At 46.0% G+C, this 11,647-nt stretch overlaps 1 long non-coding RNA gene across 1 annotated transcript in view; it reads right to left on the bottom strand.

Annotated features, from left to right (window-relative positions):
* Nucleotides 1–5,852: 5,852 nt before the first annotated feature.
* Nucleotides 5,853–11,647, bottom strand: part of LOC144230877 (uncharacterized) — a 6,247-nt gene continuing 452 nt past the window's right edge. Inside the window, exons 2-3 of the long non-coding RNA XR_013334910.1 lie at nucleotides 10,917–10,971; nucleotides 5,853–5,914 (exon numbers count right to left, since the gene is read on the bottom strand). This is a non-coding gene — a long non-coding RNA (uncharacterized LOC144230877). The remainder of the gene's footprint in view (nucleotides 5,915–10,916; nucleotides 10,972–11,647) is intronic.

Here is an 11,647-nt window from a genome sequence, read left to right as displayed (position 1 = left end):
TGCCAAGTAGTAACAAGTGTTACGAAGAAATGTTAAGAATCCTCAAAGATAAGACAGAATAATTAGCAACTATGTGTAAAAAGAAATTATGAAACAACATATATATCATATGTTAATATAATATAACATATTATAATAACATAATTATAATATAACATAATATAATATGTTAATATATATTATAAGTGTTATATAAGATATATACATTCTATATATCTTATATACATACAGTAAGGATATATAGAATGTAGAATATAGTGGTTAAGAGGCATAGGCTATAGACTGAAAAGCACCAACATACAGCTAATAGCAATTAGAAGAAAAGAATAGAAGGAATGAGAGAGAAGTGATGTCTACAGAGATATACCTGAAATTTTCCAGTATTAATATTAGAATTCACTAAGAACTCTAGACATGGAAATATAGGAACTTGTATCTTCATTATGACATATTAGATGCCCATACATCATACTGAAATTGAAAACATGTAAGGATAAGGGCGCCTGGGTGGCTCAGTCGGTTGGGCATCCGACTTTGGCTCAGGTCATAATCTCATGGTTTGTGGGTTCGAGCCCCGTGCCAGGCTCTGTGCTGGCAGCTAGCTCAGAGCCTGGAGCCTGTTTCAGATTCTGTATCTCCCTCTCTCTCTGACCCTCCCCTGTTCACGCTGTCTCTCTCTCAGAAATAAATAAAAACATAAAAAAAAAAAGTAAAGATGTAAGGAAAAAGTCATAGTTGAGAAAATAAGACTGTCTCCAAAGGAAAGAAAATCTGATGGCAGCAACATCATCAGCAACAGTTGCCAAAAACATGGGAGGAACTCTTGCAAAGTGCTGAAAATTGCCAATCACCATAGGATTCTATACCCAGCTAAACTATTATTCATTCAAGGATGAGAAGAAAATATAGATTTTTTTCAGGCATATGATAATTAAAAGAAAGAATGGCCCATAGGTCCCAGGTAAAAGAATTATTAAGGAATGAAATCATAATGGAAATTTTAAAAATTTGGAACTGAACAACAAAATCACAACATATCTGAACAATAGTAACAATAATGGCTATGATGTGTTGCTTCCAACTTTGTTCCAGGAACTACATTAGAAATTTCCCAAGTAGTGTATCTCTAAGCCCTCAAAATCAGGAAATGAATTAGGTATTAATAACTCCTTTATAAGGATGAGAAGGCTTTCTGGTAGAACAAGATAATCATGTTGTTATGGACTGTTTGTGTCCCCCCCAAATTCATATGTTGAAGCCCTAATCCCCAGTACAATGGTATTAGAGGTGGGGCCTTTGAAGGATAGTTAGGTTTAGATGAATTTATGAGGCTGGAGCCCCAGTAATGGGAGTAACCCTTATAAGAGGAGAAAGAGACACCATGCCTCCTCTCTCTGTCATGTAAGGGTGTAGTCAAAGGCAGCCATCTGCAAACCACGAAGACAGCTCTCACCAGAATCCAAATGTGCTGGCACCCTGACCTCAGACTCCAGAGCTGTGAGAAGCCACCCAGCCTACGGTATTTTGTTATAGCAGCTCAAGCTAAGACATGTGCGTAACAGTCTGGGTCTGTGCAAAGATAGGGAAGGGCCAAAGTAGGAAGAAGGCAAGTGCAGAAGGACTTTACTGACCCTTAGGAATAAGACTAGAGGGCCAGTGCCAGAAACAAACAGCTATTTGACAGGGAGGAAGGGGAGGCTATCTAATTCCCAAGTATTTCATGCTGGTGATGCCCCTTTGCCCTATTCACCTATGTCCTAGGGCCCCCTGAGTTAGCTCCATTTTAAACACTGTAATATCAGGAAGAAATGCCCAGCTTTTAGTCTGGACTGGATTTCTTTTTTTGTTTTCTGGGTTGGGTTTTTTTTTTTTTTTTTTTTGTTTTTTTTTTTTTTTTGATGTTTTATTTATTTTTGAGAGAGAGTGAAAGTGGGGGAGGGGCAGGAAGAGAGGGGGATAGAGGATCCAAAGCAGGCTCCATGCTTACAGCAGCAAGCTTCATGCGGGACTCAAACTCACAAACTGAGATCATGACCTGAGCCGAAGTCGGATGCTCAACCGACTGAGCCACTCAGGTGCCCCTGGACTAGGTTTTCAAGCTGTAAACTTGCCTTTCAAGCTGTAAAAATGCCTCCTGTAAAGAGGCATTTACAGGAACCACACACTTGCACTGAGACCCCCAAGCCTGGCTGCACCCAGAAATCTCCTGAAGAGCTTTCAAAGATACCGATGGCTTCCCTTCAAGATCTGCATTCCATTGATCTCAGGTGGTACCCGGGCTTTAAGATTTTTTAAAGCTCCAGGGGAAATGCTGTTGTTCTACCACAGCTGGGAACCGATGGCCTAGAACTGGATGAGACAAAGGAAAACATCCTTGCTGAATGTGGGGACAGGGACCTCTTCAGCTGCCAGGATGAGGGCTTTGGCAAACTTTGGAGGCCACTGTTCTGACACCTTCAGGAACTGGTTCCCCTTTCCTTAAAGGAAAAGTGCCCTTTTCTCTGAAAACAGAAAAGAGGAAGCACACAGCACTCGTCAGCAGAACTAGCAATGCTCCCAGAGGAGGAGGGGCGCCGTCTCTTCCCGACGGGGACAGAACTACAGGCTAGAATACGGGTGATGTGAGCAAACAGTTCAGTTCCTCCTGTGCGCCGCCTCACAAGGAAATGACCCAGACAACATAGGTTCTGTGAAATTTCATCCCCTGGGGTCTAGAAAGCACTTCCCCCTCCTCCCCTCTCCCTCCCTCCCTCACCCCACCCCCACTTCTGTCCCAGGGTTCTCCAAATCCTGCACTGGCTCTTCTTCACATGTCCCCACCTCCTCATTAGGCCCCTGCCCAGCACCCCCAGGCCTCTGGCCATGGCTCGGGCTCCCTGCCTCCCACACGCCCCCTCATCGGTGTCGTCCCTGCCATTTCAGGGTCCTGGGCGCTCGGGTCCTTGGCCACTGCCCAGGTGAACGCTCGAGTTTTCAGCAGGACCTCTGTCGACCACCTGCCCATCTCACAGAAGGAATTGGTCCTAAGTCACCTGCCAGGTGTTGACCGAAGCACCTTCCCAGGTTTGTGACTCCCAGTCCGCTGATTATACAAACCCCACCTCCTCAGCAGAAGCTTCTGGTCTTCCTTTGTCTCACCCTGTCCATCCCCATCACCCATGGTTCCTGGGCTTGGGGTGTCCACCCCATGCCGATGAGCCTGCCATCCCCACCTCCTCTCAGGACTGACTTCGAACTTAAAACTGACTCAAACCTACTTCTTGCTCTCTTCTTCTGAAAATTCCATCTTCCTCCCACCTCCCCAGTCACGCCTGCGGGCCCTGTGTGGCCATATCTAGGTCCTCAGGGCTCTGCTAGCACGTGAACTATCTGCCTCGCCCGCCTTCCTCTCTCCTCCCCCTTGATTTGATCCCTGCCCCTAGCAGGAAGCAGAAACCGAAAAGAACCATGAGGTCTGTCGCTGCACTCGCCCCACCATGCCCACCCAGGACCTAGCAGGTACCTAGGAAAGGGAAGCTGCTGTCTGAGCAGCCCAGGAGAGAAAGAACATTCTGGCCAAGAGGGACTTCCTACTTCCTGACAAGAGTCTGCCACTCAGGCACCCCCAGGGCCACACATGTCACCCAGATCTCCGGGCCTGTCGCACCTGCCAGGTAAGGTATTTTCTTCACTGGACACAGAGGTACAGCCTTCTCGGGGCTCCCGGGGAAGCGGGGTGCACAGCCAGGTGAACAACTGTGACCATACAGGGAGCTGACATTTGCCACGAAGCAGAAGGCAGGGAGCAGGGAAGGCGCTGAGGCGACAGAGAGCCTCTGTACCACCCAGGATGCTTCTGGCCACAGTTCCCCCTCGCCTCCCCCCTGGCCTCAGACTCTCACGTTCTCTCCGGTGTCTGCAGCTGGGTCCCGGTTCTCTACCTGCCCCTCTGCTTTTCTCTCGCTGGCACTTTTTTCACCCCTCGTCCCTCCTGCCAGCCGTCACTGCCTAACTGCACCCGCATCACCCCTTTCTCCTGGGCGTCATGGCCAGCCGCCTCCAGGACCTCCCCCCACGGCCACAGCCCCACCTCCAGCGGTCTACTCAGTAGCCCAAACACCACCGCTTGGAGCCAGCATCCTTGATTCACGCTGCCCAACCCAAGCTGCTGGGAGACCCCGTCCATTCTCTCGTCTCCTTCCTGCCCACTCCTTCCCCACCTTCCACTCCCCCTGGGGATACTGAGTCCGAGTCCCAGCCTCTCGCTTCCCCCAACCTGCTTCCTCCACAACACCCTCAGCACAACACCCTGCCCTCCCACACAGGGCCGCTAAAAAATCATCCTGGGACCCTGCCTGATAGACGTTGCTGCCCATCTCTCAGAAAAACCTTCAATGGTCTCCACTGCCNACCATCCCATGTCCTCCTTCCCACCCTCCTAATCCCCACAACTCAGGGACTCCACCAAATTTCGTAAGGCCTCTGGGCTTTTGCTCCTCTCGTTCTTCCGGGAACGCCCTCTCTTTCTATTGGGTGAATGAATTCCTTCCTTTACAGCAGGATCGAGCTCTGCCTTCTCTGGGAAGCCTTCTTGAGAGCCCCAAGCATCAGCGAGCCCCTCCCCAGGTAGGCATGCCTGTGGCCCTGGCTGCCTGTGGCCCTCCCTGCATTGGGCACCAGCTGCCTTGAGAGTCTGAATAGTTTCTCTGTGCACAGCCCTACCTCGATCATGTTTTCACTGAGCTGGACAACCGGCACCAGTGCTGGGCTGTACAGGACAGAGACTTTCGGGGCGCCTGCGTGGCTCAGGTGGTTAAGATTCTGAGTTTGGCTCAGGTCATGAGCTCACTACTTGTCAGTTCAAGCCTCACATCAGGCTCTGTGCTGACAGCTCAGATCCTGGGGCCTGCTTCAGATTCTGTGTCTCCCTCTCTCTGTCACTTCCCAGCTCATGCTCTGTCTCTCTGTCTCTGTCTCTCTCTAAAAATAAACAAACTTAACAAAAAAGAGACTTTCTACAGGATTGTGCTGATAGTACTTGGCGGGTTCTGGTCAACAACTCGCTGCCCCGTCCCCCTCACGGACACTGGTTTTCAGATGGCCAGAGGCCTGCTCCTTCCCCTCCAACCAGAAAGTACCATTTATCCTCAGAGTTCAGCACTGAGCATCACAGGATGCACCTCCCCGCCCCAGAACAGGAAGTGAGAAAGATGCCCTCTCCTCTAGGGCTTAGAGCCAAGTTGACGTGGAATTCCACAAGGGACCACGACTTCAGGAGGCAACGTCATAAACCCAACTCACCCGATTGAAGTTCTGACCAGCTCATTCCCACCCAAAGATCCCAGAAGCTCTCCAGCCTCCCAGGCCTCAGCTGATCTGTCGCCGGAGGCCTGGCAGACGTCCCTTCTGGGTCTTAAGTCAGAACCTGATACTATGCATTTGATAAATGGTCACTGGTGCCGTGGGTGCTGCAGGCCGCGGTGGTTGTGTGGCTGTTGTGTGGTCGTGCAGGTGATGTGGTTGCGACTGCCGTTGTGTGCTTGTGTGGTCACTGCAGTTTGTCACAGTGAGTGCTGACGTCGGTTGTGTGGTCCCACATTGCGGTGGTTGCAATTGTGATTGTTGGGGAGTCTGCAGTCACTGTGGTTGTGAGGCTGTGGCCATTGTTGGGTGCCTGTTGCAGGTATTCTGACACTTTCACCACAGCCTGAGGGAGAGGCCAGCGGCTGGGGAGGGTGACACTATCTCATCTCATGGCACCAGGCTGCGCCCAGGCGAACAGAAAGGAACAAGCGGAGAAATCTTCTCTTGGCTGCTGGTGACGCCCCTGCATGGCTATGCAGGCCACTTACCCAGGGCTGGGCGAAGTCCAAGCACTTGAAACCTTGAAGGGTCTCCTCTGCACACCACCACCTCTGTTCCCAAGAACACCTTCCTGTGCAGAAACATCTGCATCACCCAAAATAGACCTTGCCTCAACCCACCGCCCTGAGGTTGTCAAGCAAGCCCAGCCAGACAGTGCTGCTAGCTCTCAGGCAAAAATCAAGCAAACCTCTGTTGGAGGGGACAGACGGAAAGCCAGGTCTCACCTCAGATCAGAGTAGAGATACAAGTAGAAGGCCCAGTCTGATGCCCATCTGATGCCCACCTCTGTGATCTTAGACCCAAACTCCATATGAGACAGAGCAGGCTGGTTCAGCCCTCTAACGGGTAAGATTTGGGCATCCCCTTGCTCACCTCCATCCACCACTGTTACAAAGGCCCCATAAGTGGATTAAAATCATGCTGAGGCTATGCTGTTTCTTCAGCATGACAGGCAAAGACACCCAGTTCTTAGTACCTGGGATGGAATTTTACATCTGCCTCAGGGAATCTGGGCCCTGTGCAATATATCCCCTCCCCTGAACTCTGCTCCCAGTCACAAATGTATTTGTTTTAAATGTATTAGTAGATAATACTCCACATGGCCCAACAGCCAAAGGCACAAAAGGGAATACAGGGAAACACACCCTCCCATATCTTTCCCTCAGCCCCCAGAGATCGCTTATGAATATACAAGCAAATATGCACATGTATCCGTATAAAGAAACATGGCATGTGGAAAGAGGACAAGCCTTGGAGCCAGACTGCCTGAATTTGAGACCCAGCACTGCCCAATACCAACTGGTACATGACCTTGGGCAGCCTCTTTGTACCCCAGTCACCCCCATCCGCAGAGCATGACATAATCATAGAACCTTCCTCATAGGATGAGGGTGAAGTTAAACAATGCACTCACTGTAATGGATGGTCTTTTCTTTCCTTTTTATGGAAATGATAGCGCACTGCTTTGCACATAACAGTTCTACACCTTAACGTTTTCACTTCCTAGTGGATCTATAGCTCATTCCCCTGTTAGTACATACAGAGTTTCCTGGGTCTATTTTAAGGCTGCAAAATGTTCCATAGGTTCAGTGCAGTATAATTTATTCAGACAGTCTTTCTTGGATGGACATTTTGGGGGTTTCCAAAATTTTACTCCTACAAACAATGCTTCCATGAATAACTTTGTACACACTTTATTTTGTCCAAAAGTGTTCGGATTAATTCCTAGAAGTAGAACGTTAGCCAATTGGTATATATGCTTGTTACTTTTTGCCATCCATAAATGTTGCACGGATTCAGTATCCCATAACCAACATATAAGACTTCCCGTTCCCCAGGCCTGTACCAGCAGAACATATAATTTTTTATCTTTGTTGATTTGGTACATGGAAAAAGTAAATGCTATCTCTCTGTAGTTTTCTTTTATAATATCTCTTATTACAAATAATATGGAACATCTTTTTATAAAATTATTTGTTTCCTTTTCTGTGAACTCTCTGTTCATATCTTTTGCCTATTTTCGTATTATAGAGTCATTTGTCTTATTGACCAGGGAAAGGTCTTTATATGTGCTTTATGTATCACTATATTTTTCCTGGCTTAGCATTACTCTGTAGAATTCCCTCTTGCTGGTTTTCCATACATAATTCTTAATGCAATAGAAGTTATTGATTTTTTTCTTTATAGCTTTTGTATCTTATACTTTTAAACTTCTTCCCCATTCCAAAATAGTTATTAGATTACTTCTTTTTTAAAAAAATATTTTTTAATGTTTATTTATTTTTGAGAAAGAGTGTGTGAGTGAGCAGGTGAGGGGCAGAAGAGAGAGGGAGACACAGAATCTGAAGCAGGCTCCAGGCTCTGAGCTGTCAGCACAAAGTCCAATGCAGGACTCAAACTAACGGGCCATGAGATCATGACCTGAGCTGAAGTGGGACGCTTAACCAACCGAGCCACCCAGGCGCCCCAAAATTACGTCTTAATCTCCCACAGTTTCTTATTGCACTTTAAAAAATTTAAATCACTAAACTTTCCTGGTATGTTTCCTGATATAAGAAGTGAGGTATAGATCCAACTTAATTTTTTTCCAGATGGCTACTCAGTTGTCTTAACACTATTTATTGAATAATTCATCTTTTTCCCCAATGATTTGAAATGCCACCATTATCATAAGCTAAATTCCTAATATATTTTGGTCTATTTCTGGATTTCCTATGTGGTTCCAACTGCAAGATGTCCTACACTGTTTTAATTACTGCAGTTTTACAATATGCATTATAGCACATAGGGCTACTGTCCCATGCCCTTTCACCTTCTTTTTTTCCATCTGAACTATTAGTTTCATTGGGATTTCTTTTAATTTATAGGTTTACTAAGGCAAAACTAACATTGAATATGTCATTGATTATGATGTTGATTCAGACTGAGGAGAATTCTATTCTTTCAGAAAACTATCCAATATATCAGGCTTTACACACTTGGGGGCCTCCCAAGACCACCCTCAAGTTCAACAATTTGCTAGAAGGACTCACAGAACTCACTGGAAGCTCTTGTACTCATCATTACAATTCATTACAGTGAAAGGATATGGATTAACGCCAGCCAAGGGAAGAGATGCCTCAGGCAGAGTCCAGGAAACTTCCAAGCACTGAGCTTCCAGGCTTCCTGGTAGACCCCTGGGCAGCCCTACTGTCCCCAGCGATCACATGCAACAGTACAGAGTACTGACAGCTCGGGAAGCTCACCTGAATATCCAGAGTCTTTCTTGGAGCTCAACCACATAGACAGGACTGACTACCCATGGGGCTGACCTTTACAGCAGAGCAGGGATAGAGTGGGTGGCATGTGGCCCAAAGCTCCTGTCCTAAATCACATTGTCCTAAACTGTTTGGTGTGGCCTGAGAGCCACCCCCACACACACACAGTAAAGAAAGACATTCTTATCAGGAAGGACATTCCAAGGTCCTGGAGATTATCTCCCAGGAGCCAAGGAGAAAGGCCAGATCTCTCTTTGAGTAATGTCAGGCTTCTTTACAAGTTTTTAAATGTATTGACATGGAGTTGAGTAAAATAGTCTCTAAGGTTTCTTTTAATTCCATTTCTCTGTGGTTACTTTCCCTTTAGCATTTCTTTTTTGTGGCTATTTCCATCTTTTCTCTTGACAAAGTTAACCAATGATCTATAATTCTTTTCTTTTCCTTTTTTATGTAGGCTTCACACCCAGCATGGAGCCCACTGTGGGGCTTGAACTCATAACCTTGAGATCAAGACCTGAACTGAGATCAAGAGTTGAACACTCAGTTGACTGAGCTACCTGGGCACTCCTAGCTGACAACTTGTAAATCTTGTAAATCTTATTGCTTTCTAAAAGAATTAGCTTTAGGGGTGCCTGGGTGGTTCAGTCAGTCAGTTAAGCGACCAACTCTTGATTTTGGTTCAGGTCATGATCTCACAGTCATGAGATCAAGCCCAGAGTGGAGCTCCGGGCTGAGCGTGGAGCCTGCTTGGGATTCTCTCTCCCTCTTCCCCTGCTCCTCCCTTGCTTGCTCATGCATGCATAGGTGCTCTCTCGCTCTCTCTCTCTCTCTCTCTCTCTGGCAAAATAAATAAATAAACTAAAAAAATAGAATTAGCTTTAAATTTGTTAGTTACTTGTTATAATTTATTAATTATAAAACTTTGTAATTTATTCATTTCTGCTTTAACATTTATTAATTCCTTCCTTCTGCTTTCCTTAGGTTTATTGCCTTTTTTTCTAACTACTTCAGTGGGATGCTTATTTCATTTTTCATTCCTGTTTAATTTTTTATTAATTTATTATTAGACTATGTGTATTAGTCAGGGTTCTCCAGAGAAACAGAATCAATAGGATATTGATTTATGTCAATATAAAAGAAATTTATTCTAAGGAATTGGCATATGCAATTATGCAGACTGAGAAGTCCTCAGATTGGCAGACAAAAAGGTGGAGCCCCAGGAGCACTGGTAGTGTCAGTTCTAGTCCAAGTCCAAGTCCAGGTCTAAAGGCAGAAGAGGATGATGTCCCAGCTCAAAGACAGGCAGGCAGAGAGAAAGAATTCTTTCTTAGCCTTTCATCCTACTCAAGCCTTCAACAGACTGGAGGGGCCCGTACTGGGGAGAACAGTCTGCCTTGTTCAGTCTGCCCATCCCTGTGTTAACCTCACCCACAAACACCCCACAGAAACACTCAGAATAACATCTGACCAAACAGCTGGGCCCTATGTGGGCCCTGACCCTATGGCCAGGTCAAGTTGACACATAAAATCTCACTATGCATTCCTCTCTGGACACTGCTTTAATTATATCTTTTATGTTCTGATAAGTAACGTTTTCACTATTGATATTTCATATATAATCGTTCCATTCTGATGTCCCTTGTAGCTTATAGCAGGGATGTGGGTTTTTAACATTTTTTTTAATGTTTATTTATTTTTGAGAGAAAGAGACAGAGCGTGAGCGGGAGAGGGGCAGAGAGAAAGGGAGACACAGAATGAAGCAGGCTCCAGGCTCTGATCTGTCAGCCCAGAGACTGAAGTGGGGCTCGAACTTACGAGCAGTGAGATCATGACCTGAGCCAAAGTCGGACACTTAACCGACTGAGCCACCCAGGCGCCCCTAATAAGCAGGGAGGTTTTGCTACTAAATTTAGACTTAGCCATAAGTACAATGACTTGCCCTTTTGTATAAAGTTGATCTGATTCTCACAGGCCAATACAAAGATGAACTGGGACCTCCTCAGGCCCAGAATATTGCTTTGAAAAGATTCCCTCAGGGGATGCCTGGGTGACTCAGTCTGTTAAGTGGCTAACTCTTGGTTTTGGCTCAGGTCATAATCTTATAGTCATGGGATAGAGCCCCATATTGGGCTCTGCGCTGAGCATGGAGCCTGCTTAAGGTTCTCTCCCTCCCTCCCTCTCTCCCTCTCGCGCTCTCTCCCTCTGCCCCTCCCCCACTCACGTATCCCCCTCTCTCTCAAAAAAAAAATTAAAAAAAAAGAGAGGATTCTCTCAGAACTTGAAAAACCTCATTTAAATATCAATGGAAACACGTACCTTTTTGCCTTAACAGGTTTCTTAATAACCAAGGTCAAGAGTTCCTCTGATGAATCTAAAAGGGGAAAAAAGAAGCCATCGTTTCTCTTATCCAAATGATCATAAATAAAAATATTATTAACAAAAATTATAATAGCTATCATAATGCCACCTAAAATATGTGTCCAGCGTTTTATACATGTCCTCTTATTTCGTTTTTGCAGGAGCTCTCAGAGATATTATACTCTACATCTTAGAGATGAGAAAACTCAGCCTCAAAGGGGATACATAACTTGCTTAAGATCACACATCTTTTTAAGCAAAGGAGCTAGGATTTCACACTGGTTGTTTCTGATTTAACACTACAGGAAAGCCAACACTACTGAGTCCATCGTTTGCCCCCTATCTGATTCACTGACCCCCACCATGTGCTCCAGGCTCCCTACGAGATTCATATGCATACCTTAAAGTGCCTACCAAGGCTGAGATGGAGGGAAGCTTGCTTTGGTTCTCTCTAAGTTTGCTAAAGATAACGTATCTCGCCTCCTCTTGATACCCAGGTGGTGCCGCGAGATCTAATTAAATGTTAGATGTCAATTAGGGGCATGCAAACCCTTTGATCTCACTATAATGCCCTTCTCCACATTCCCTCGTTCTATAAAGTCCGTAGATTAAGGTCCAGACTTTGCAGAGAATAACTCTGCAGCTGGATCACCATCTGCCTGATCCCCACCCCCCTCCGCCCCCCCACC

The sequence above is a fragment of the Crocuta crocuta genome, unplaced genomic scaffold (assembly GCF_008692635.1).
Source record: "Crocuta crocuta isolate KB4526 unplaced genomic scaffold, BGI_CrCroc_1.0 scaffold3, whole genome shotgun sequence".
Lineage (NCBI taxonomy): Eukaryota > Metazoa > Chordata > Mammalia > Carnivora > Hyaenidae > Crocuta > Crocuta crocuta.
Note: the sequence above shows the minus strand (reverse complement) of the source record. Positions and strands in the feature narration are given on the sequence as shown.